General features: G+C 35.7%; 2 long non-coding RNA genes across 13 annotated transcripts in view; one reads left to right on the top strand and one right to left on the bottom strand.

Annotated features, from left to right (window-relative positions):
• The window catches only part of LOC145642084 (uncharacterized), a 30,466-nt gene extending 23,628 nt beyond the window's left edge, over positions 1-6,838 (bottom strand). For 2 of the 12 annotated variants that reach the window (XR_014115632.1, XR_014115633.1), the window contains exons 1-6: positions 6,574-6,806; positions 4,426-4,489; positions 3,993-4,028; positions 3,799-3,905; positions 3,493-3,647; positions 1,913-1,979 (exon numbers count right to left, since the gene is read on the bottom strand). This is a non-coding gene — a long non-coding RNA (uncharacterized LOC145642084). The other 10 variants (XR_014115624.1, XR_014115623.1, XR_014115630.1 and 7 more) reach the window with 8 other exon arrangements.
• A 7,825-nt stretch (positions 6,839-14,663) lies between these two features.
• Positions 14,664-15,251, top strand: LOC145556377 (uncharacterized). The gene is made up of 3 exons (XR_014091849.1): positions 14,664-14,807; positions 14,905-15,067; positions 15,209-15,251. It is a non-coding gene; the product is annotated as an uncharacterized LOC145556377 (long non-coding RNA).
• Positions 15,252-27,149: the final 11,898 nt, after the last annotated feature.

Genomic DNA, 27,149 nt, shown 5'->3' with positions numbered 1-27,149 from the left:
GCGCAACCCTTGCCGGAAAAGTATACAAGGAGCTTAAATTATGTGTTTTTTCTTCTATCTTAACCATGAAAATCCTTGTCAAGACAACATTGCCGTACCTGAGAGCCAAGTGGAGCATCCGGAACAGATTTCAAAAATGGATCCATGTCATGACGGCAATTTTTCCGTGTCCGAGTAACACATAATAAGATAGATCACCAAGCTAGGGCAGAACCAGGTAGCACATTGTTACTAAGCTACAGTAACGCAAAATGAACAGTAAAGTGACTTCTTATATTTTAGGGGTTAGGGATTAGAAAGCTTCTAAAACATATTATGATCTGCTTACTAAATTACATTTTATAAATCATTCCCCGCTTTCTTTATCCCTCTCTCTCGATCTCTTTCTCCCTTTCTCTTCATCTCTCTCGGTCTTTCTCTTTCTCTCTCTTTATTTCTCCTGATCTCACAATCTCGGTTTCTCTTTCTCTCTCTAAGAAACTCGAAGACAACAAATATTAAACATCCCTCTTCACAACCAAATTGTTGTAAATATAAGAATCATGTCGTTATTAAGCAATTGTTAATATGTAACAATAAAGTCATTTAAATATTATGAATGTACAAGTATTTTTAGAATAGTACAGGGTATATGAAACTCTAAAGGGGAATTTGGTTTGTAGATTTTGAGGTATGGCATTGGAATGAGTGAAACACATACATAATATTTGTTATGAAAAATCTAATTTTTAAACCTATACCTCAAACCCACAAGGTATGAGGTTTAGAACCCAAGGGGAGAGGCAATTATGGCTCATACCACACCTTTAGGTATTAATAAAAATAAAAAATAAATAAATAAATAAAAATATTCTTGAATAATAAGCAACCACAATGTATTAAGAATCAAGTTTCAACCCCATACCACCCTAATTTCTTTCCTAATTCCAAACTCATACCACCCTAATTTCATTCTTAATTCCAAACTCATACCACCCTAATTTCATTCTTAATTCCAAACGCATACTACTTTGTGAACCAAACACCCCCTAAATGAATAACAGTTTAGAAATTGGGGTACACTTCTTATCATACCTATACAATTATTTATTTTTTAGGAAATATCATGCCTATATATGTGTTAGAAGACTTAGAGATTGTTCATATATTTTTGAAGCATCATAAGAAAAAATCGTCGCTTTTAAGTCTTCTGACAAATGTACATATAATAATATATAATGTTACCTAAACCGATCCTTAATTAACTTAGCAAGTCTTGTTATAATCGAGATGGGGCAATAGCTAATTATTTCAAAATTCGACCTACTCGTATAGCTAATGATTACAAAATTGACACTCTTATTTACACTCATTTTAAATACGGAATAGATTTTAATCCCATTGGAAATTCTGAATGTGCTTAATGACTAACAATTCTACATTACAATCCCTATTGGATATTCCTTGAAATCCTTCATTATGCAGCTATTTCATCCGACTGGAACCGCAATTCCAGGAAATCACAAGCCACACCAAAATATGTTGAAGTCCTATATAATCAGAAGGTTTACGTATATAAGAGAATGACATCAAACTAAATTGCACTTTCACACGGGTGGAGTGAAGACTCAAGACTTCAAAATTAAGCAAATACCAATATATCAGTTGTGAACCTTATGCTTTTAGCTGGATTGTATCCCTACTTTCTTATGATTTTGTCACACTCATATTTTTTAAATATAAGAATGGTGAATATGCAATACCTGAATTATTCAGAGCTTTCTTGTGAAAACCAGCATGATACCATGATTACCCAAAAAAATGTGAAGTATAATATAAGTCCCAATTGATCTTCAAAGCGGGCTTTTAAAAAATCAAGACAGAGAGTGAATAAAGATGCTCAACTATGGTATAGTAGCTATAAACCAATTACCAGGTACTAAATTGTATAACATGTGCTCCTTTATATACTCATGCTAAACTGAAACTCTGATATTTATCTGCATAGAAATTAAACACCTATAAGATACATGTTATATCATTATGGTCTCACATACTTAGGCACTTGCAACAAGCTGGTTTTGTAATAATGTGAAAATCGAATGGTAATCCATTTCATCACCTCGTTTAAGAAAATTTTAAAAGATGCACATTTTTGGGCAGCTTCCGAGAGCATTTTGACATTCAATTATCCTCTCGTTCCTTTTCCCTTTTTACAGGTTGATAATTTCATTTCAAATGAAACAAATTCTACAAATCAATGAAGGTATTGCTTTTCTATATTTTTGCCCAAAAGCAGGGTAATTCAATATATAGTTTTAAAAATTTTGGTTATTTGTAATTAAATTATCATTGATATTGACTAAAACTAAGAAATCTCATGCCAATAGTAATAGAAACAATTTCTTAAATATTTTGTGCATGTCTTGTCTCTTCTTACAAGAGGAAGATTATTTTTTATGACAAGCACTATATAATTGATGACAGATAAATTTTAGACCTTCACTATCACTCGTGTGAGTATGATTAGTGTCAAATCTATAAAACTAATTTTGAGAAAGCTATATGTTATTACCACTTTCATTTAACACACATAGAACATAAATACACTCCATATCACTTGCTCCCCCCTACCACCTTTCCTTCTCTTTCCCCTACTCTTTCTCTCACTCAATCTTTTATGGTTTTGCAAATTTTAAGTCTTATAATACTTTTGTTTATTGTTACCCAATTTTATAATTGATCTCAGGTGCTCCTTATCTTTCTCTTCTTTCTCTCACATCGTCACCGTCACATATTCCCTATCTCCCTCTAGTCCGTTTGTTCCCTCATCATCAGCTCCTCCCTTACCTCCTCTTGCTTCATATTCTTCTTTCCTTTTCACTCATCTATTATGGTCTTCATAATCAGTTTGTCCTAATTGCTCCCTCACTCTTCTTCGCACCTTTTTTCTATCTCATTTATCTTATATGGTCATGAGTATTAAGATATTCTCTTTTATAATTTATATTTTTGTCATGTCATTAAAAAGATATTATGTTCTATAACGGTCTCCTAAAAGAGCTTTAATTGTCATGCCTCTTCTTTGCCTTGTATGAGTTGTATCCTTGAGGACCTCGATCATTCTTTATCATCTTAGCCATCACATAGTCATTTTTTTTTTGGCTCTCTTTCTTATTCCCCTCTCATTCCTTCATTCTCTCCTTCTGTTAATCCTTATTCTTCTCTCTCTCTCACACACACACAAACTCTTTAATGGTTTTAACATTTTTAGTAATTGCAGTCCTACGTCCTCCCCCCCCCCCCTTCTCAATGAAATGGAAACCCCTTGTATGGCATGGAAATTGAGCTGAATTCGCGTTAAATATTAAATGCCCCGATTCAGGGGCAAATTTTCAGTCTAAGTGCATAAATAAACAATACCCAAATCCCATAATTCAAATTCACCAAAATAAATACCAAAAAAATAAACATGAATAATGGATTAAACATAAATTTACAAAAGTAAGATACCTGCCAAAGAATTCAAGGATACCGAAAACTGAATGCCTTGGAGGATCAAGAAACTCACTTAATGCTGCTCTTTCTATGGCTGTTAGCCTTCTCACTTTAGCTCCGAACCTTTTCAACTCAGCATCCATTCACTTTCCATCTTCCCTGGTTATTCTCTTCACGAACAAAGCAAAAATCATCAGAAAAAAACAGTCAAAATTGGATTTTTACATAAAAATAAATTTCAGCAAAACAAGCAATAACCCAAATCGTAATCAGAACAAAAAAAACTAGATGCTGTGATTTAAGAGAGAGAGAGAGGGATACCATCATGGCTAACAGGAGGGTGAGTAATGTTGAACAGTTTTTACAGGATTCGATAGTCTTACGGAAAGCTTATTCAATCCCAGTGATGGCATCCTTAAGCGTTGATTCTGATTGCATATCATACATCTATTAATTGAACAAGATAATTACAATTTTAAAGAGGAAATATACGAAGTGCATAGATGAGTAATTACCAGCAGTATTTCCGATTCGATCAAATAGTAGCCAACCTGAAAATATACGGTATAAAGTATTTTCACTCATTTGTGTTAATCTAAGCCACGTTCAATGGTAGAAGATAATAGAATTTGTAGTATCACACCATCAAATGCTCGTATTCTCAAGTCTTGATAGTCACTTAGATGAGAAATCTATAATATCAATTGACCACAAAAGAGAGAACATACAATCATAATCTATTTTCAGTGCAATACACCTAAGGTTCCAATGTAGCTAAAGTACAAAAAACATACATTCTCACTCAAATCAAGAGATCAATCAGTAAATGCTTCGGCAAAAACAAAATGAGGATAGCTTCCAAAAAATCCATAATATCAATTGTTAATGAAGTATTATTAAGACATAAAAAACACCAAAAAAAATAAGACCAAAAATACACCAAATTACCTTTCTCCATGGACCTTGTTTCGATGTTGATTGGGATGAAAAGTCAGCCTCCATATACCAAAACCTGTAAGTATATCAATCAAAAAAGATATAGAACTTCAGCATCACTACAAAGAGGAGAGAGCACCTTGTCAATCAATCAATCAATCAATCAATCAATCAAAGCCTTAATCCCAAAAGTGGGGTCGGCTAACATGAACCAAATTTGATTATTCCGTGTAGTCATCAACATAAATCTTTCTCCTCCATCCCTTACGATCCAAAACTTCATCCTCACGTAAATCCATGCACTTCATATCCTTCCTCACTCCTTCCAACCAAGTCATCTTTGGTCTCCCTCTTCCTCGTTTAATCCCTCCATGGTCCCACTCTTCCACTCTTCGCACCGGTGCACCCTCGGGTCTCCGTCTTACATGTCCAAACCAACGCAGACGATTTTCCCTTAATTTATCTACAATGCCCGCCACACCTACTTTCTTGCGAATAACCTCATTTCTGATTCTATCTCTTAAAGTGTTTCCACACATCCACCTTAACATGCGCATTTCCGTAACCTCCATCTTTTTAATATGCTCTTTCTTAGAAGCCCAACATTCTGTACCATAGAGCAACACTGGTCTTATGGCAGTCCTGTAGAATTTTCCCTTCAACTTTAAGGGAATGTTGCGGTCGCATAGCACTCCCGTGGCCGCTCTCCATTTAAGCCACCCTGACTTAATCCTGTGGGTCACGTCTTGATCAATGTCACCATTCTTCTGGATGATCGACCCTAGGTACTTAAAACATTCACTCATGGTCAAATCCTTTCCATCCAAACTCACCACTTCATTGCTTGTCCCCCTCTGAGTGCCAAAACGACATACCAAATATTCAGTCTTACTCCGACTTAGCTTAAACCCTCTAGATTCCAACCTTTGCCTCCATTGCTCCAACTTGACATTAACCCCATCCTTAGTCTCATCCACCAAAACGATATCATCTGCGAACAGCATACACCATGGAACCTCATCTTGAATTGGTCTAGTTAATTCGTCTAGAACCGTTGCAAAAAGAAAAGGGCTTAATGCAGACCCTTGATGCAATCCGATTGTAATAGGGAAATCTTTTGTCAACCCTCCGCATGTCCTCACATTTGTTGACACATCCCGATACATATCCTTAACTAGGTCTACATACCTTCGTGGGATACCTTTCTTCAACATTGCCCACCAAAGTATCTCTCTTGGCACCTTGTCATATGCCTTCTCTAAATCAATAAAGACCATATGAAGATCTTTCTTCTTTACCCTATAAAACTCCATCATTTGTCTTATCAAATGGATTGCCTCCATAGTAGATCTCCCAGGCATAAAACCAAATTGGTTATCTGAAATGCTTGTGCATGCCCTCAACCTTTGTTCAATCACCCTTTCCCACAACTTCATAGTATGGCTCATAAGCTTAATTCCTCGATAGTTAGAACAATCTTGAGCGTCTCCTTTGTTTTTATAAACCGGGACCAAGGTGCTCTTCCTCCAATCTTGTGGGATCCTTGTAGCCGTCCATATCTTGTTGAAAAGGTTTGTTAACCAATCAATACCAATCTTACCCAAACACCTCCACACCTCTATCGGTACCCCATCAGGGCCAACCGCCTTCTTAGGTTTCATCTTCCTCAGTGCAATCTCCACCTCTACTCTCCTAATCCTTCGCACATACTCCATGTTGATTTCTTCATCACTCATAGAGGTATCTCCTATCACAACTCCATTACTTCCATTAAATAATTCATCGAAGTACCCCTTCCACCTGTCCTTGATGCCCTCCTCTTGCACTAGGACCATTTGGTTCTTATCTTTGACACACTTCACCATGCCAATATCCTTCCTTGCCTCTTGTCTTCTCTTTGCCATCTTATAAATGATCCTTTCTCCCTCCTTGGAATCAAGCTTTTCATAAACCTCCTGATATGCCTTTTCTTTTGCTTGGCGAACAGCTGCCTTTGCCTTACTCTTAGCCTCCTTATACGCTGCAAAGGTTTCATCACTCCTACATTTTCCTTAAATGTAGGAGTGATAATTATGTATGTTTATATGGCCATGAACAAATTTATCAAGATTACAGGTGTCATAGTTGCATACTATAGCTATAAAAAGGGTTAAAATTTACCACATCAAGGGGCCTTCAGTATGGCACATCAGTAGAGGCAGCACTTTTGGTTGACATGTCAGGTACTCAGGTTGGCATTTTTTAAAGCAGAGATGTGTCAAATAAACATTCAAATAATGAGGGAAAGTCACCCATATTTCAAGACTGTTGAATCCTGATCAAAATTGATAGCAGCCTTGATTCCCCGGCAAAAGAAGTACTGCATCTTCCTTTCTGCCCACCCCCTTAAAAAAACAACTTATAAGCAAGACATAATGCATATAAATGAATCGGCCTATCCATTAAGTAAAGCACACAAGCAATTAAACTCAACAAAATATTCACATTTTACCTGATGTATTCAATGTCAGCATATATATGAGAGTAAAATTAAACATCCAGACATATTAGACATTTGTCCTAAACATGAAGCATGTGCTCTCTATAGTATCTAATTTATTACATTTTCAGTCTCATATTACAGGTTAGTAGGCTATCACAATTCCTATCTACAACAAATTAAGGGTGGAGAAACTGCAGCAGCCTTCCACAATGCTGATTTAAAACCTGAATGGCTGGCATGTAAAGGAAATTTCCTTCGGGAAATGAACATGTAACGGAACAGCGCAAGGCTATGATTATTTTCAAAGAGAAAGGAACTAGATAATAGAGAGATTGATTAAACATTTAAGATACAACCTTCAGAAATACATAGTTAGCAGAACTTGTAGCAGAACTTGTCTGCAAAACCCTACAAGCGGGAAGATCAATCCTACTATGACTTAAGGAAAACAGCACTATAGCTGCAAATTAGGCATAAAAGCCTGCTGAACTTAAGCATGGGAAACCCAAAATTTAAATAAATAAAAAAATTTTAAAAAAATAAAAATAAATAAATAAATAAAAAAAGAAAGAAAGAAAGCATACATTAATTTAAGAAAGCAATATAACCAAAGCCCTGCCTAAAGTGAGTAAAGCATATTAAATGAGCCTAGGTATAGATAGCTATGCCAGAATGTGTTATGGACTGGGTCAGCAAGGTCAACGGCTAGAAAACACCAAGTCAGCCACCTCTTTTGGTTTACTCCAGGCGCGCAAAACAGGGGCAGCAAGGGTCAATTGTTGGAAGAAACAATGAGCAACAAGACAAAGCTAATTAAGGGAGGTTTAGGAAAGAAAGCAGCTTCCTTTAATCATGAATGTTGTGGGTTTCCATTTTAGTTAATTAAGGTCACATGTATTATCTAAGTCTTGAGTATATGTATTGCAAGGTAGTAGTAGAGAACGGTATCCAGAAATTGAGTGTAAACACTAGAGAGAGACTAGTAGCCTAAAGTTACTCAGAGATACATAACCTCAAGTTATGCCTATCCTTTGTAGTTCAATCATCCTTTAATCAAATACTCAAGCTTTCGACCTTTATTTGCAAGCCATTATAATTATTACATTGAGCAGAAACTAATCTATAACAAACTTGGTATCAGAGCGGTGGTCCTGCGACTGCCGGTGACCGGAAAACACCACTCCGTACTCCGATTAAAAAAAAATATGGAGGCTGACCTCTCACAGAGAATGGATACCATGGAAGGAACGTTGGCGGATCCGAAAACTCAGATGGCGACCCTAGTGGAAAAATTGCAAACCCCCGATGACAACATCTCACGAGCTGCAGCAGTGAAGGTAGCCATGGAGGAGGAGCGGAAAAAGACCGAGGAAGTACTGAATGCCACCGTCGAGAAGATGGAGGACCGCCTTGACCGTTTTCGAGTCACGGTGGACACCCAGGCCGCGATTGACCGCGCAAAAATCGACAAATTACAGGAGGAGTTGGAGAAAACTAAACAAAACCAGGCGCAACCAGTTCCACAACCCATTTCGGTGGTGGAGGAGAATAGTCCACGATTGGACATGGGGCACAATCAGACTCCGAGTGGGGAGAAGCCGTATGAGGAACACGAGTGGCACCCACATAATTCCGGCGATTGGAGATGGAGATGGAGAGGTGGCGGAGACGGCGGTGGAGGCGGCGGTCATGGCTAGGGGTGAGCAGAAAATCCGGGTACCCGGTTTTGGAACCGGAACCAGTTTGGACCCGGCGGGTCTAGACCCGAAACTAGTTCCACTGGGTCCGGGTCCAGTTCCAAAAATCAAGACCCGGTTCCTACCGGTTCCGGGACCGGGTCCCGAATATTTGGACCCGGTTCCAACTGGATACCCGATTTCACCTTTTTTTTTTTTTTTTTTATATAACCCATATCCCATGTACATATGTAATATTAGTAGGCCCAAAAACCCATTTACATATAAACTCTTCTACCCTTTCTAAACTAACCCTAAAAAAATCATCAGCCTCCCTCATTCATTCCAACGCCTCTTTCAACTCTCAATTTCTCCTTTTTCATCTCTCCTTTTCTTTCCATCTTCACTTCTCTAATAATTTTAAGATATTTGTGTATTGTTTTCTTTCCATTTGATGTTGTAACTCAAGAATTTCTTAGTTTTTCCAATTAAAACATTTTTTCTCGTTATTGGTGCCAATTCAAAGGGAAAGGAGCTTTTATTTTGGAGTATCAATTTATAAAATAAATTGTCTACTTGTATGTGTGTGTGTGTGTGTGTGTGTGTGTGTGTTTTTGGGTACCGGAAATGTGTAATTATTTTCTAAATTTTGATATGTCGATGTATTTTTTTTTTAAATCGTGTTGATGTGTATTTGAATCTGTTATACAGTATTTAGATACTTTGGTTTTTAAGTTATTATATTGAAAAATTATCCTAATAAAATTAAGAAATATCATGTTAGATTTTTTTTAACCGGGTACCCGGTTTTGGAACCGGTTCCTACCGGGTTCGGGACCGGTTCCAATACCAGTTCCAATTTTCTAGACCCGGTTACAACCGGGTCCGGTTCCAGGTCCTTTGTTTTTGACCGGGTACCCGGTTGTGCTCACCCCTAGTCATGGCCACTGGAAACACCGGAAACTCGAAATGCCCCTCTTTGACAGAGCTAATCCGGACAATTGGACGGCTAGGGCTGAGATGTATTTCGAGTTTTACAAGGTGACGGAGAAGGAGAAGATGGAAGCCGCAGTGGTGGCGATGGATGGAAATGCACAGAAGTGGTTTCAGTGGGAGCAAAAGCGGCGACCCTTCTACGGCTGGCCGGATTTCAAACAGAGAACCTTAAACGAATTCCGGCCGTCGCACATCGGCACACTCCATGAGCAGTGGTTGGCTGTGTCGCATGAGGAAGGCACGGTGGCGGAATATCGCCGCAGGTTTCATCGAGTTGGCAGCCCGTTGGAGGATGTTCCGGAAAGCCTCATGCTAGGTCAGTTCATCAATGGGTTAGGTCGTGAGGTGAAAATAGAGCTAAGGTTGTTGAATCCCCTTAATTTGGAGAAAGCCATGGAAATGGCAGGAAGAGAGGAGAAAAATAGGGCTCAATTGGGTAAAAAGACCGTTAATGGGGGGAGGAGTGGATTTAGTGTTGGGCTTTCTAACTCCAATTCGAATTCAGCCAGCACACTTCTTCATTAGACAAGGGTAGTTTGATTCATACTTATGGGGTTCCAAGTGGAAGTGGGCCGACCCGTACCTGGCCCAAAGCACCCGAGTCTCAGGGTCAGTCAATGTGGCCCGGGTCAACCAGCCGGCGGGTCAGAGTTCCACCGGAGGGACTAGACGGTTGACGGAGTCGAACTAGCCGAGAGAAGAGCGAAGGGGATGTGCTTTCGGTGCGACGAACGATGGGGTGTGGGACACCGATGTAAGAGGAAGGAGCTTAGTGTGTTGATGGTGGCAAAAGGTGAGACGGAGTTGGAAATTGAGGGGCCGGAGTCGGAAAGTGAGACTCCATCGGAAGGAATCGAAGGGATGTCCTTGTGCTCGGTGATAGGAATTCATAACCCGAAGACAATGAAGTTGAGAGGGGTAGTTAAGGGTCAAGAGGTAGTAGTGATGATTGCCGGGGGCAACCCATAATTTTCTAGCCATTTCGGAGGTGGAGAAAGCGGGAATTTCGGTGACTCGTGGTGGGGAGTTCGTGGTATCCTTAGGCAATGGGGATACAATTCGTGGAAGTGGCGTATGCAAAGGAGTCAAGTTGGAGTTGAAGGGTGAAGTAATCATCACCGAAGATTTTTTCCCTCTTGCGTTAGGTAGTGCCGAGGTGATTTTAGGAGTGCAATGGCTTGAGAAGCTTGGTGCGGTGGTCACGAATTGGCGGACCCACATCATGAAGTTTGAGAAGACCCAAATATCACTTAAGGCCATGGTAAGGGTTCTAAAGAAAGAGAAGCAGGGCCTTTGGGTTGAGCTTAACCAAGCTAATACACACGAAATGGGCCCAGGAGAAACCAGCGTCCCACCTCCCTATTTGTTGGGTATCCTGGACCAATTCAACAAGGTCTTTAATATGCCAAATGGGCTTCCACCAGAAAAAGGCCATGAACATACCATCATTCTCAAAGATGGGGCCAACCCAATTAGTGTTAGGCCCTATAGATACCCCCAAATTCAGAAAGATGAGGTTGAAAGGCTAATTCAAGAGATGCTTGAGTCTGGGATAATAAAGCCCTCGTCAAGCCCGTTTTCGAGCCCGGTTTTACTTGTGAAGAAGAAGGACGGTTCTTGGCAGTTTTGCATCGATTATCGAGCCCTCAACAAAGAAACTGTCCCGGATAAATATCCGATACCGGTCATTGATGAACTATTGGATGAGTTTCATGGGGCTACGGTTTTTTCCAAGCTTGACTTGAAATCCGGATATCACCAAATTAGGGTTAAACCGAGTGACACTCACAAGACGGCGTTCCAAACCCACGAAAGGCACTACAAATTCCTCGTGATGCCCTTTGGTCTCACAAACGCGCCGGCTACATTTCAATCGCTAATGAATGACGTCTTCCGGCCTTACTTAAGGAAGTTCGTTCTCGTGTTTTTTGACGATATCTTAATTTATAGCAAGGCTATAGATGAGCATGTGAGTCACGTGAGATTAGTCCTACAAAAATTGGAAGAGCACTAATTATATGCTAATTTTAAAAAATGTGAATTTGGAAAAGGAGAAATAGCATATTTGGGTCATGTAATCTCCAAGCAGGGGGTTTCCATGGACGGAGATAAGGTGCGAGTGTGCGACCCATCGTGGAGTGGAAAATTCCGAGTAATCTCATGCTCCGAGGATTCTTGGGGTTAACTGGTTATTACCGGGAGTTCATCAAGCACTATGCGCAAATTGTCGGTCCTCTTACTGCCAATTGAAAAAAGACAATTATGGGTGGTCGGAGGAAGCAACAGTGGCGTTCCAAAACCTGAAAAGAGCCATGACCACGGCACCGGTCTTGGCTGTGCCCGATTTCAATGAGGGCTTTGTTGTAGAGACAGACGCCTCAGGTTTCCGGTTGGGCGTCGTGATGATGCAAAGAGATCGGTCGATTGCATTTTACAGTAAATTGTTAGGGGTTCGAGCTCCGGGAAAGTCGATTTATGAAAAGGAGTTGATGGCAATCTCCTTGGCCATGGCTAAGTGGCGCCACTATCTTTTTGGGGCGGCCGTTCGTCATATGCACCGATCAACAAAGCCTTAAGTTTTTGATTGAGCAACGTGAGGTTAGTGAGGAGTATCAAAGGTGGTTGAGGAAACTAGTGGGATTTGATTTTGTGATTCAATACAAGCCGGGGGCCGCAAATAGAGTGGCGGATGCACTTTCTCGCAAGGACGAGGCTATGGTGGTTCGAGCAGTTAAGGGAACAAGGAAGTCGAAGACAGAGAAGATGGAATGTGGGGCTTTAGTCCATTCATGTTATGTAGACTGGGCCGAGCTTGAAGGAGAATTGGAGAAGGGATAAAGGACTGGGCCAGATTGTTTTGGGCCAAAAAGAAGGAAGAGAAGGGCCTAGGGGATTTCATCTTGAAGGAAATCGACTCTTTTATAAGGGTCGTGTTGTTTTGCCTAACAATTCAAAATTTGTTCCTTTGTTGTTAAAGGAATATCACAGCTCTCCCATAGGTGGACATGATGGTGAACTCAAGACTTATCTCCGCCTAGTCGCGGATTGGTTTTGGGCGGGAATGAGGAAAGATGTTGGGAAGTTCGTTCGTAAATGCGATGTATGCCAACGGAACAAGACTATCACCACGAGCCCCTTGGGGTTGCTACAACCTCTACCTATCCCCGAAGCCGTGTGGGAGGATATTTCAATGGATTTCGTGGAGGGCCTTCCGTTGTCTCGAGGGTTCGATTCGGTGCTGGTAGTTGTGGATAGATTGTCAAAGTACGCTCACTTTATTGGCCTTAAGCACCCATTCAACGCTCTCAAGGTGGCGGATACATTTGTCAAGGAGGTTGTGAGGCTTCATGGGTTTCCTGCATCGATTGTGTCGGATCGCGATCGGGTTTTCATGAGTATCTTTTGGGGGGAGTTGTTCCGGTTGCAAGGAACACATCTCCGGCGTAGCACGGCATACCACCCTCAATCCGATGGTCAAACGAAGATCGTGCGTTGTTTCATATCGGAACAACCCAGGAGTTAGCAACCTATTTTGTTTTACTAAGTTAGTCTCTGCCTGATCCGATTCAACTGAAAAACCTGTGAAAATTGAGTGTAATAGGAACATTTTTCTACACTAGCCATAGGTGCTTTGAAGTTGCAAAAAAATTCATGGGATATTGTGATAGCGATAATAGATTATTATAATACATATGAATATTATTCAAAATTTTGTAAAATTATATATGCAATCTTTTAGTCCATTCTTCTTTTCATTTGAATCTATTCCATAAGAATTTCTTCCCTCCTTTATTTCATTGTAATGGTCTGATGGTATCCAATTATTGATGACAAACTAGAGACTAGTTAGAGAAATTGATGGAATACAAGAAAGAATTGAACTATGATTGAATCTTGTGGTAGTGGTACAACTTTGATGATTTTATTATTTTCAGTCTCTAAATAAGTTTTTTACAACAAAAATGCAATGATCAGGACTTTTACTCACAAGAAATAAGACAACAAGCAATAAAGATGCAAACTTTAAAGGAAACAGAGTATCTCCAGGAAGAAGGGAAGGGTTTTCATTCAAGCAAAACAGAATAAGGAAGAATAAAGAATTTCATATAAAACGAAATAGATCTGTGATTATTATACAAATGTTCATAGACAAAATAGTATAAAAGAAAGGAAAATATAAACAATAAAATAATAGAAAGTAGGGCTCGCAGGCAAAAACCCTAAAGGGAAAAATGCCTTACCCAAGAATAGGTGGTTCAATTATAAATTGAACGCTGTTTGCATGTCTAAAGACACACACCCACCCTTGGGGAGCTACCTACTAATAAAAAAATTTCTCCTACAGTCAGTCTATCACTAGAATTAAAAAAAAAAAAAAAAAAAAAAAAAAAAAAAAAAAAAAAAAACCTAATCTAACATTCGGACAAACTAGTCAGAATTTCTCCTACAGCAGGTCTATCTAGAGGTTTTTTGCTAATACATTTTAGTAATAAATCTCCTAATTTATTAGCGGTCCTTATATTAGATTTGTTGTTTGGATAGAATTTTCTATTGATCACTTCTGATCCAGTTTTAGCTTTTAAATTTGGCACATGTTCGGAGTTCAACAATTCAATCATGGTAAGTCCATATGTATACACGTCAAAGTGTATGGTTGCTCCTGTCTCTAAAGATATAAAAATATTTATGGTTAGCTCTCCTATATATCTCTAATGGTTGATTAGTAAGTGATGCACTACTTCCTCTGTTTTTTTAAGTACCCCATAACCTTGGGCATAGTTTTAGGCAAAAAAAAAATATATATATATATATATATATATATATATATATATATATATATATATATATATATATATATTAATATGAAAGGGTATGGTCAGGAAAAAAATTTGGAAAGGTAAGAGAGAGAAATATGAAAATACTATAATGATACTGTAAAAAAAAAAAAAAAAAAGAGAGAAAGAAATAATTTATAATGTATGTAGGGTTTCCACTTTTGGTAATAGGGCGCTTAAAGAAAACGATTGTTTTGGAAAGTAGGGCACTTAAAAAACAGAGGGAATACTTGCGTAATAATTTACAGTAACCTTACGATGAAAAAAATAATAGGACAAATCGACGACGAAGTGCCTTCAGGTAGAGGCGGTTACGGATCTGTATTTAAGATAAGAGATAAAGGAATGTATATTGCTGTAAAAAGAGTCAAGAAGAATAATAAAGATGCTCGAAGTCATTTTGAGGTATGTAAAGAAAAAGGTTATTTACTCATGTTTATTACGTAAACGTAAGTACGTAACTATTACTAAGTATTACATACTTATATTTATGTCTTTCCAGACAGAAAAGACGACTCTATCAGCAATGGGTCCTCACAAAAATGTTGTCCAGTTACTAGGGAGTTACGAAGATGCTGACGATGAGTACTCTTACCTGTTTCTTGAATACTTCCCCCGGACACTAAAGAACATCAGTAATAATTCCTCTTTCTTTCATTCTTTTGGTAACACTTTCCTAAGTGTTCGTTTGTCTTCGTTTTACGAATTTAGTTTTTCTGAAAACTAAAAACAGGAAACTACATAAAGTTGTTTGTACTCTTGAAAACCGATGATCCTTATAAATTTTATTGCATTTTATAAATCAGGTAAAAGTTTTCAGCTACAAGACTTCATCGGAGTAGGTATTGGTTATATATATATATATATATATATATATATATATATATATATATATATATATATATATATATATATATATATATATATATATATATATATATATATAGCTAGAATAAAAAATACTAAAAACAGGAAACTAATTTGAATATTAAAAATATTACGTTAATCTAATTTGAATTTAGCATTTTGAATGTGCATCAACCCTTTGGCCAGGCCAATACCTACTCCGATGAAGTCTTGTAGCTGAAAACTTTTACCTGATTTATAAAATGCAATAAAATTTATAAGGATCATCGGTTTTCAAGAGTACAAACAACTTTATGTAGTTTCCTATTTTTAGTTTTCAGAAAAACTAAATTCGTAAAACGAAGACAAACGAACACTTAGGAAAGTGTTACCAAAAGAATGAAAGAAAGAGGAATTATTACTGATGTTCTTTAGTGTCCGGGGGAAGTATTCAAGAAACAGGTAAGAGTACTCATCGTCAGCATCTTCGTAACTCCCTAGTAACTGGACAACATTTTTGTGAGGACCCATTGCTGATAGAGTCGTCTTTTCTGTCCAGAAAGACATAAATACAAGTATGTAATACTTAGTAATAGTTACGTACTTACGTTTACGTAATAAACATGAGTAAATAACCTTTTTCTTTACATACCTCAAAATGACTTCGAGCATCTTTATTATTCTTCTTGACTCTTTTTACAGCAATATACATTCTTTTATCTCTTATCTTAAATACAGATACGTAACCGCCTCTACCTGAAGGCACTTCGTCGTCGATTGGTCCTATTATTTTTTTCATCGTTGAAGTACCCAGCTTTGTCGCCTTGTCGCCATCTGTTATACAATTTTAGTCATAAGGTTACTGTCATTACAGACAACATACAAGATTGAATGTTTATGTTTGAAACTTAAATGATAATGATACAGTCTGCCCATTTATTCACAAACCATAACTAAACATTCCCCCGAGTGATTACAATTATACAAGTTGGTATTGAGTTCAGATATTGTTTAGAGGCTCTTGAAAGCAAATGGAGGAATGAAGACTTGCAAAAAAAGAAAAATGAGCAAATAAGCAAATGATCAAGTGCCAAGGTGTTCCCAACCACTTGACTAAATTCTACCTTAAACATAGATGCATAGTATCTGATTACTATTTCCCACCAGCTGTAAAAGATAAACTCAATATCATTAGGGAGGCGGGGTTCAAATTCCTATGATTTGCTTTCTTGTGCAGGCATAGGCAAATTTGGTTCAGGTGTTCCAAGGGACTTCAGTATCTTGCTGGGTAATAATGCAGCAATACTTAGAAGATGCTAGGGGGAACTAAGTAAATATTCTAAATAGCACTGTAGATCATACGACCAACACCTTACACATTAATACAAGTTAAATCCAATAAAACTAGATGCACAATAGGTTGAAATAATACCAAGCCGTATATTAGAGAAAAGGAATGAACTGGCTGAGCAATAGCCAGCAATAAGCACTGAATGGTGTGGAGATAGACATTAAAGAGTAGTTAAATGTAGGGACAGCAGTGAACTGCCACGCAAACAAGTTTGCTTGAAATTTTATCATATTGTTAAGACTAATATCTATCTCATTAACCCTAGTATAGACAACCAAATGATCTAGTTTCCTAAAAGCTAGACAGCTATATAAATGACGAAGTTCAATAACCACTAAATTAGAGAAGCAGAAATGTGGTTCAATCACTAGATTTCCCTATTCGATAAGGGTTATCTTACCCAGGTAAATTATTCTACCTACTTAACTACACTTGGTCAAGCCCTTGATTAGTTGATCATCATCACACAAGCAACACATGAAGGTACAAAAGTAAGTATGTAACAAACCTGTCTAAAAATTTATCAAATCTCCTATCAAATTAACTACAAAAACTGAAAGGGAAAATTACTGACTATAACAAAACTTTCCATTTAAATCACCTCATAAAAATTTGCCTCCTACATTCCTAATTGAAACATTCGAAACAATAGAAATTTAATTCAATTGATAAAAAGCAACTTAAATTCATTAAATCAGAACTTCAAATCAATTCATAAAAACACAACTTCAAATCAATTCATAAAAACAGAGCTTCAATTCCATGCATAACCTAAAATCATCGAAAGAGCAAATTGCAATTCATAAATACAGCAATATTATACTTCAATTCAATAAACGCTCTAATTTTCGAACCCTAATAGACTGGAAATGGGATTATTCATACCTGAAGCTGCTTCGATGGAGGAGAGAGAGGGAGCGAGAGCTTCAGACTATCAGTGAGGAGAGAGAAAGGACAGAGGAACAAGGGGAATATTAGCGTACGATTAATTTAATCGAGTAGGGAAACTTGAGGGAACCTTAATCGAGTATGCACAATGGCGACTCCGAGTCTGGGTGAATAAATTATTTGCAAAAACAAAATCCTAAATTGAGTATGCGATTGAGGATGAAAATCAACTTCAAATGGTATTATGCCATTCATGGTGAAATTGAAATTCGTACCTCAGAAGCTTGTTTGATGGAGGAGAGTTTCAGTGGAGGAGGGAGAGTTCCAGACTTTCACTGGAGGAGAGAGAGGAAAGAGGGAATATTAGCGTACAATTACTTTGTAATAATCTATGTGATACAATTGATTTGACTAATTTTTCTTTGATCAAATTTATTAATTTAATGATGTGTCGGGACGTAAAAATTCTTAAATAAACCAGATCCACGATAGCACGTGTGAAAAGATTGAGTCCATCTTCTTGTTACTATTTTATTTTCCTGTCGTTCTCTCTTTTCAACCAATTTCTCTTTCCTCAAATAATCAAAGTTGTGCAATGAACTTCTCAAACATTAAAGCTCAGCAAAATTAGCTTTCTCTCTACACTCTCAAGATTGCTTAGTTAATTTCTTAGCTTCTTCAATGGCATTAATGGGTTAATTTCTTCTTCAATGGCACCACACCCTTCGAATGCAAATTGTGAGGTTGAAGACATTTATGGTAATTCTGGTAAATTTCTGATTTTTGATTTTGTTTTTGAACTTCTTAAGTTGATTAAATTTATTTCTTTGTTATTGTTTTTGAATTACAATCTGTTCGCATTTTTTACGCTTATTTTGGATTTCTATTGCTTGAGTTTTGTCTCGTATTAACAAATTAGGGTTTTAATTTCTTCATCAATCCATATCTAATTATAATTAAAAACAGAATTTCGTTGTTTTACTATATAAATTAGCTATTTGATTTAGGTTATTGGGGTTTTGACCTCGTTTATCATTAGGTGGTGTTGTGGTGGCCGAGTTGGGCGAGTGAGGCAAAGTTGTGGTGGTTTGTGAGGTCTGGTTGGTGTGGCGATGTTGTGGAGTGGGACGAGTGGGCTGCTGCTCAGCTAGTTGTGTGCTATTGTGCGGGTATTGTGGTAGTCGTCGCTGGTGGAATTGTTGGTGGTAGCAGTTGGGGGCTGGCGACGAGATTAGGAATCTTGTTACTGTTGTTGTGTGGTGGATAGGTTGAATGGTGGCAGGTGAATTAGTGAGTGTGGTGTTATTTAATTAGGGGAGTGGTACTTTATGATAAATAATATTGCAATCTTGCTTGTTTGTTGTTGATGTTGTGTTACTTAACATCAATGAAGTGCAAAGTAAAATTATGAAGGATTTTGAGTTGAGTACACATGTTTTACTTGAACTCATAACCCAAACTTTCTTTTTTCTCTAATATAGTAAAAAAGGATCACTATAGAGCAACTATAATTCCAAAAAAAGTTACTATGCATCCCTACCCTCCCTACCTTTAAAAAAGTGGAAAAAATCTCTTATGAATAGTGTGAAGACAATAATATCCTCAAAATGTTTGTTTACATATATGTCCTCAATTGATATCAGATTAATTACCCTTTTATTATTTTCTCTATTGTTACTCTTAGTCTTAAACGCTCCTCCTGCATTAATTAAAAAAAATTAAAAAAAAAAAAAAAAATCGATCCTCCTTCCTCCTCTGCCTCTCTCCTCTATTGAAGTGACTTATGAGTTCTCTATTGAAGTACTTAGCGAGCTTTCTCTCCTCCATTGAAATAGTTTATGTGGTGAGGCAAATTTGTTTATTCATTATTTTAATTTAAATTAGTGAATATCAAGTTCACAATCTAGGTTTGCAAAGTTTATTGTCTACGTTTTTTTTCCCATCTATTTTAGTAGCAAATAACACTGATATGCATGCATTTGAATCAATTGTAGCCTGTATACGACATTGACGTTTAAATTTACTGGAAATCGCAATTTAAATTCCATAATTTCTGCTCTTTTCACTTTCTCTTGCCTTAGGTTTGATTGAATATTACAACCCTCGATTAATTATTAAATTGAGGCGAATTAATTGTAGAAAGGAGTTTGATTATGAGACACCATTGTTGTCTAATATGGATACATGAGATATAGCCAAGAAAAGGCTCCCCAAGAATAAAGAACGTAATTGCCAGCCAATTCAAGCAGTCAGTAACAGATGCTAATAAAGCAACAATCTTACGTACATATCATTTGCATTGGAAAGAAATGTTTCTTTGGAAGGGATGAAAACATATAGAAGAATTCAGTCCCACGATAAAACCTCCTCTCTTATCATGTAATGTTTCAATTCTATTACCTTTAAAATTTATATATGTTTTGTTCTTTATTTATTTATTTATTTTACTCAATTTTGATGTTTTTGTATAGAATTTATGTTTTGTTCTTTACTTTTTTTTGTCTTAGTTTGATGTTTTTGACTCAATTTTGATCAACGGATTGAACTGAAGAGCAATAGAAAGGAAGTATGATTGTCAAAATTCTCGGACGATCAACATGTTCAAACCTCCTAAAACCTCATGCTAACACTGAAATGGAAATTATTATACTTGTTCGAAGTAAAATTGGTGTAATTATGTGTGATTTTTTTTTTTTTTTTTTTTTTTGTGAATATGGACTGGTACGGTTTTGACTTTCCCTTTCTCTATTTATTATGTTCATCTCTTGTCCATGATAATACTCTTTGGTCAAGAAGTGAATGTCAATGACTGGTGGGAGTGTGGGATGCCTCAATGGCAAAGGTGGGATATGAAGCTCATGGAACTTTGGCTCTGATCTCCCTTATCAATAATTTGCTATGTATTGTCTGCCTCTCTGGTATAATTTTGTTTAGTTTTTATAAGTCTTTAATTTTTAGTTTTGTAAAACATTATTTCTGAAAAAATATGTTGTGACAATAAGGTTAAGAGTCAATTATAAAAATAACTCATATATATTTTTATCAAATACTAATGACAATATGATATTGTTCCTATGGATTGGCTGTCTTATACATATATACTAGATGAAGTCCGTGCGATACACGATTTTTTGAATTTTTTAAAAAAATATATTTTTTTTAATGTATGTGCTAAAATTTGTTATATATTTAGATAAAATTCATAATATCAAAAGATAATATTTTACATTTAATTAATTAAACTTAAAAATCGCATTCGACAATTTTGCTTACATGACATTTGAATTATTTAATTTTAAAAGAAATTAATAATCTCTATTTTATTGGCTACAATTAAAATTTATAATCCTACGTGGTGCGTCAAGAAAATTAAATCCTATATGGCTCTCTAAAAATCCGGAAAAAAACTCCCCTATATATATATTAGATTCGTGGATGTATCCGTAGGGATAATAGTTGGTACTTATGGTAATGTTGTTTCTTCATGAAATAAATACCACAATTGAACAATACTTTTTACTTATGGGAGAAGAGTTTACCATGGAATATTCTAAAGCTCCTCTCAATAAAACTATAGAAGATGGTACAACAGAGGCCAAGCTACAAAAGGGTGATCAACAAGTTTTTTAGATGGTTGGAGGTGGCAAATCTCATTGACGAAAACCAGGCGCTAAATAAAGTTGAAGGAGCATTATTATTTAGTTGTTAAAAAATGGGTAAAGACTAAGGAGGGAGTCATATATTTATGTTGTACACAAGATCATTTCAGCTCGTATATTCAAGCTCATATATATGTCAAGCACATCAATCTCATATATGAGTAGAACACAAGATTTTCTACTTTCATTCTAACTAATGTTCTTTTGCGAGACTTTTATTGGCTAATACACACTATAATTCTTCTAACATTTAGTATGCATAATCATATACGTACTGACTTACACTTAGAATTATTCCAGTAGAGCTCCAATTAATAAGGATTTTCAACATTATAAAACAAATTATCACGAGCCTTAATAGTGTTAGAACTAGCCATAACACCCACACAAATGGGCTAGCCGTTTCGCGCGCATCACACGCGTCAAATCCCCTAGTATGAATAAGGTTGTTTAGTTTATTTAAGGGTCACGATGCATATAAGATGACCATTTGTTATGCAAATAATAGGATCAATTTTATATAATCCCTTTGTTTTAAGAACTTGAACTTCTATTAGGTTTAAGTTTGAACATGTCAACTAGAGTTATCTAGCCAATATTTTCAATTTAAATAATGTGGTCTATCATGTACCCCAGACAATTTGGCATTAAGTAATGTTATGCATGACTAAGATACTTTGTTTGTTTTAAGGGGATCACAGACTCCTGGTCATATTCTTCTTATTTATGTTTTTGTCAACAAGATGTTCTTTTATTTCAATATTTGGTTTAAGCAAAATGAGGGACAAGTAGAAGGATTGTCCACATATATATAGGATATTAGCTCAATGGGCAGAGCATTGTATAATAATGTACATGGTGTGGGTTCAAGTCCTACATAGCCTACAATAATGCTTGCGTGTTGCCATCATTGATGAGTTGTGTTTTGGTAATTGTAGTAGCTTGTTAGCATGAGTAAAAATATGGTAAATAAAAGGTTACTATATTTAAATAGGGGTCACTATATGTTTGAAATGGGTATTTACATTAAAGTAGTAGTCATTATGTGTAATAATATGGTAATTACAAAAAAGATACCTATATCTAATAAGGGGTCAGTATATGTAAAAAGGTAATTATATGTGCACAAGGGTCACAAAATGTGATATGTAAAAATATGGTAAACAAAAGATGACTATATTTAAATAGGGGTCACTATATGTGTAAAAATGGGTGATTATATTAAAGCAAGAGTCAATATGTAATAATACGGTAATCACAAAAAAGATATCTATGTCTAAAAAGGGGTCACTATATGTTAAAAAAAAAAAAAAAAAAGGGTAACTATATGTATATAGGGGTCGAAATATGTAGGAAAGCAGTAACTATGAAAAAGCTAACTATTTTCTAAAAAAGGTCGCTATATGTTTATTTGTTAGCCTACGTAGGATTTGAACCTACATCTTATGTGCAAATAAAAATACACAGTGCTCGACCAATTGAGCTAATAGGCTTGAATATATAGGTTTAAAGAGTTTTCAATTAATATATTTCTCCCATCATAAATGGCTTTGAAAACAATGCATATATACTCATGTTCCCTGCTTGTCATCAAACATACTTTTTTTTTTGACCCAGTCATCAAACATACATAAAAGCATATATATCTTACCATTTTCAATTCGAGCACATGTAATATGTCTCCTTTTCATTTTTACATGGTTACACTTGAACCAGATATTATAATATAGAGTTAATGTGCTAATCATCTCATAATCATCATCAAATTCATCACTCTAGCTATAATGTCTACTTTTGTTTTAACTAGTCGTTGGTGCACGCGCTACGCGCGTGCCCCCCTGACGGCAAGATAAGTAATATTCGCGAATTTGTATGGTCCGTGTAGTATTCGTTATTATGTTCCGGCTTTGTAATACAAACAACTAGTGAAAATTGATATAGAGTATATTTTAAAAATTGTCTATTAGAAGTGTAATGATTGAAATGTGTGTAAAATATTAGTTCAAGTGCAATGTGTTTTATTTTTAAAAATGGCTTATTGTGTTGTAAAAATAGTGCAGTGTATACATAATGTAAAGTAAGAAACATAGTGCGATCCATACGTGGTGTATTTTAAAAAAACAATTGGTATAAAAACAAACAATCTAGAAAAAAAATTAAATCGTAGTCAACACACGTGTTTCATAGATGTGATCGTGTTTCGTAGTTTGAGATTATGAATTTCCCAGCAACCTACACTACGCGCGTGCCCCCTCGACAGTAAGATATGTAAGATTCGTGGATGTGATCGTGTTTCGTAGTTTGAGGTGTTATTAACATGTTGATTAGGGGAGCATAATTTAATGAATTGTAAAAAGAGCTTGTTGAATCATTAATGTTATTATTGTGTGTGATTATCTTGAATATCCAATATCCAATTTTTTCGAATCAAATATCCAAATTTTTTGGATCGGATCAACAAGTATTCGAATTTTCAAATAGTCTTGCTTAGCCCTAATTTAAGGACTAATCGGTGCAATATATGTAATGTTAATTGTGTGTTTTTATCTCTAAGATTATATAAATTCACATAAGTTTGGTTTATGCTAATTAGTTACATTTGAACGATTGTAGTGTTTTTAGCAATCGAGCATCTTATTCTATAAATAGGATGTTCTTGTGTTGTTTTAGGAAAGAGCGCTAAGGGCTTTAAACAATAGATAAATTGAATTCTAATTTGGTTTGTTGATTAAATATGTATTTTTAAGAGTGCTATTGTGTATGGGTAAATATGGAACACATGATAAAGCGTTTTCTTTCTCATGATTTATATAACTACTTAATGGATTTTAAGTGTACTAATTAATAATCTCTCTCTCTCTCTCTCTCTCTCTCTCTCTCTCCATACACACTCTCTCCCTTTTTCTTCCGCTCCTTCTCTCTCACATACACACTCTCTCTCAATCTCTCTTTTTCCCGAAACTTTTTCTCTCCCTTCCTCCCTTCCCCTATCATCCTCTCCCTCTCCCTTTTTCTTCCGCTCACTCTCTCTCCCCCCTCTCCCTCTCCCCTTTTGTCCCTCCATCCTCAATCTCTCTTTTTAAAGCTAGCTATTACTACGATTGTACAAACAAAATAAAACAAAACAAACAACACTTACTGATGAACCTAGCATGATTTTCCCAAAATGATTTTAATTTTTTTTTGGCTCCTTATAGCTCCTTTGGTACTTTTTTTTCTTCTCAAAATTAAAGTTGAATATATTCGAAAATATTTGCAAGATATTTCACTCCTATTATTGACTCTAAGATCATCCTTACTCAAAATATATACTAAAACAACTTCTTTGTTTAGTTTTTATTTATTACCAACCCATTTTGAATATCATGGTGATAGACTTTAGGCAAATAATAGTGAAAATTTAACACTTGCTCCATCCTCTCCTTTTGTCTTTCTTCATTTTTACACTCTTAATCTTGCAACTTACAATGATCATTAACTTATTGCTTTTTAACACTTGCTCTCATCATCACCGCTTCTCACTTTCTCTCCTCTCCCTTTTTATCTTTCTCTAAATTTTTACAATTGACTTTTATGGTTTTAAAATGTTAGAATTTTTTTTAAAAAATGCTCATTATTTTCCTTGATAACGTTATAGAAATAGTCTTCTAAAATGTTCAGCTCTTTCGATCTCCTTTGTAGAAGCCTCTCCACCTTTTTTTTCATTCTCATACTCCTAATTTCTATCCTTTCCTTACTTCGTAGCCTTTTTCACTATTAAACATTAAATATGGTCTTTTGAAGGGCTTCACACCTCTTCCTTCCTCTATTGTCGCGAGATCTCTCTCTATCTCTTTCTCTCTCCAATGGCAACCCCCTCTCTGTATCTCTATAATTCTCCGTACGTCCTCTATCATAAAGTAGTGAATTACATATTTGCCCTTCCCTCTATTTCGTGACCTAACTATTCTTGATTTTCCTCATCACTATTCATTTTGTTTGTTATTTTCCCTCATTATTTTCCATTTTCAAGCATCTCCTCCTTCTCAAGCAAATTATTTTTTCAATCCTCATTTAGTTGGTTGATTAAATGTGTTTTTCTAAGAGTATTAATGTGTGCTTGTGAACATGGAATGCATGATTATGTGTTTTCTTTCTTCTACAACTACTCATTTGTCTTCTACAATTAATTTTACAAATTTAAAAAGCCTTTTAAAATTTGATCCCCTTCCTTCTCCTTATTTCTATTCTTACTTATTCATTATAATTTTGCATAATTCATAGATATTTGATTGCTTATTTCCTAGAAAATTTAGTTTTTTATAAAACAAACTATTCTCTATCTCCCTCAATCTCAAAACCTTTGATTGGAGCCAACATCTTCATCAATATTAACTTTTTGTCTCATCTCCAAAGTGGATTAAAACCATACTATATTTCAGGTATTAACATTCAACCAATTATTTAGCAGTGATAACATAATTTTATCTGATATACACTTTGAAAGTGCACAGTCAAAACCAAATAGCAAAAGGGGGAAAACCGCCACAAAGATTACATGTTCATTTAAGAACTTGCCCCTCAATATATTCTTGCAATTGCACATCATTGTTTTTCTCAGACTGAAAACAGAAAGAGATATTATTGTTAGCAAGACCTGAATTGCTAATTTCACACCTCAATCCTGTTTCACACACTATTTTACAAGCTTGAATTTATATACAAAGCTTCATTGGCACAAAATTAAAATGGAAGCATAAACATCTAACAATAGAGAAATGGCTTGCTAGTTCACCAATTTCTCATTTATAAGTTTCTCCAAGGACAAGGCAAGTTCCATAGTTGCATCACAAAAATCAATGCACCCCTTTTATCCTCCTATATTGAAGCGTACTATGAGTTCTCCCTCTTTTTAAGTGCTTCGTAGTTCATCCTTATTTTAGTATATATATATATATATATATATATATATATATATATATATATATATATATATATATATATATATATATATATATATATATATGTATGTATGTATGTATATATATATGTTTTTTTTAAATTTTCAAAGATGATTATGGTAAATCCCAACCTACTTGAATATATACCTTCCTCGCATGGCTTCACTAATATGAGAGGACTTATCTTTCTCAATCTTATTAAATCTTATCAAATCTCTCTTTCTTTCTCTCTCTCTATCTCTTCATTCCTTCCCTTTATTCTTGTTTTTTTAGATATGTAGCTATTTATGACATTCTTATCAAATACACGCGCACCCCCCAACGCTATGATATGTAAATTTGCTCGTGTTAATATGTGTGTTATCCTGAAGATTTTTAAAATGTATGCAAGTTTGGTTTATGTTAATTGGATATGTTTTAATGATTGTGAAGTTTAGGTTTGTATGCATGTGAATGGTAAAAACAGCGTACTGGTTAAGGAAGTTGTCTAGGGCTTTCCATTTTCTCAAATAAATTCTTCTTATTTTGAAAAATTGTATATTTTATTAACTATGACTATTTACGGCTAACATCATGTACATAACATGTTTCGTAATTTTACTCATTAGAAATAAGTTCGATTCTTGGTCACTTTTGATGCCCAAGCCACTTCAGAATTGATATTATAGTGTAAGATGAACTGGAAATGTAGGGTGAAAATCACCTGTTACAACCCCCCTCTCTCTCTCTCTCTCTCTCTCTCTCTTACTATGTTTTTTCCTTAGTCCATCTCACTTTCTCTCTGTATCTTACTCTCTTTTGCTCCCATTCCTTCTCTCTATATCTCCTACTCTCTTTTTGTCCCAGTCCTTCTTTCTCTTCCAAATATTGTATGTATTTGTTACCTCGTCCCCAAAACCACTTTATCTTCTTCAAGGATATCAACTCTCTCCACTACAATGACTTGACTAATTTTTTTCAAGTCCATAATAGGTAAGTTTTAAAAAGTTAAACTCTATTCAAAAAGTATTGTTTATGTATTCCTTTATTACAATCATTACATAGTAAAGATAGTCATTAAAAA

Source organism: Chenopodium album, chromosome 8, assembly GCF_948465745.1.
Source record: "Chenopodium album chromosome 8, dcCheAlbu1.1, whole genome shotgun sequence".
NCBI classification, from domain to species: Eukaryota; Viridiplantae; Streptophyta; class Magnoliopsida; order Caryophyllales; family Amaranthaceae; genus Chenopodium; species Chenopodium album.
The sequence above is the reverse complement of the archived record's forward strand: the minus strand, read 5'-3'. Positions and strand labels throughout refer to the sequence as shown.